The sequence below is a fragment of the Anopheles aquasalis genome, chromosome 2 (assembly GCF_943734665.1).
Source record: "Anopheles aquasalis chromosome 2, idAnoAquaMG_Q_19, whole genome shotgun sequence".
NCBI lineage: Eukaryota > Metazoa > Arthropoda > Insecta > Diptera > Culicidae > Anopheles > Anopheles aquasalis.
In genome coordinates this window covers 40,285,001-40,285,912 of record NC_064877.1, presented here as the reverse complement: position 1 = coordinate 40,285,912, position 912 = coordinate 40,285,001, and positions in this window count along the sequence as shown.

Here is a 912-nt window from a genome sequence, read left to right as displayed (position 1 = left end):
TTATTCACTTCACTAACTGGTGAAGTATGCCATCTCAAATAAATAACAAACAAATCTCGATAACGCATTAAGCTGTTAGAATAAATCAGTTTGTCACAAGATTAAGACTTAGCAGCTTAGCCGAGAAAAGCTTCCAAGAAAGACACGACGAGACTGAAGCTGTTTGCAAGCTCTCACTACGTAACGAAGAATTATTTCCCTTTTACAAGCGTCCAACTATCGGTATCGCAGCTCGCCAGACGTCTAGGACAATCACTCACCGGCTCTATATCACCTGATTAGCTCCGCTACACCCAAGAAAAGCCAAGCCAACAGACAATGCATTCGGGACAATTCTAATGCATCCGTAACTCGAAGCTATTCATCCGTTAATTGAAACAACGACGACAAATGATTGAAACTGCTGAACTGAACCATCCTAATCTACCGATCCGGTAAACCGGAGCGGGTCACTTGGCCACCTCAAACCCTTAGCGTTGAACGGCGAAGCATGCGAACAGCCTAAAGTTGCAACACATTTAACGATTTGCCATGTTTCGCAAAAGTTTCGTCCCCTCGCTCACCCTTCTTGCGATAAATTTCATTCCATTTTTTCGTTTTTTTTTCTGGTTCATGCTGGCATACCATCGAGCACCGAAAAAGGCCTTCGCGTAACCCCGCGTAACCTCGTCGCAGCAGCCGCAGCAAATGGTGCTAAGACGCCTGGCGCGGCAGCACCGCCCAAACTGACTAAATGTCGACGGGAAACGAATAAAGAAATGCGGTCCCGATGTGTTAGCTCGTAGCTCGTCGTATGGCCCGGGTGAGTGAGGAAATGAAAATACTTTCCAAAAATTTGCAAAAGTACGAGTTGGGTTTCGACCACTCGCAGCAAGAAAAAAAAACGAGCATCAAGAATAACATAAGAAAAAA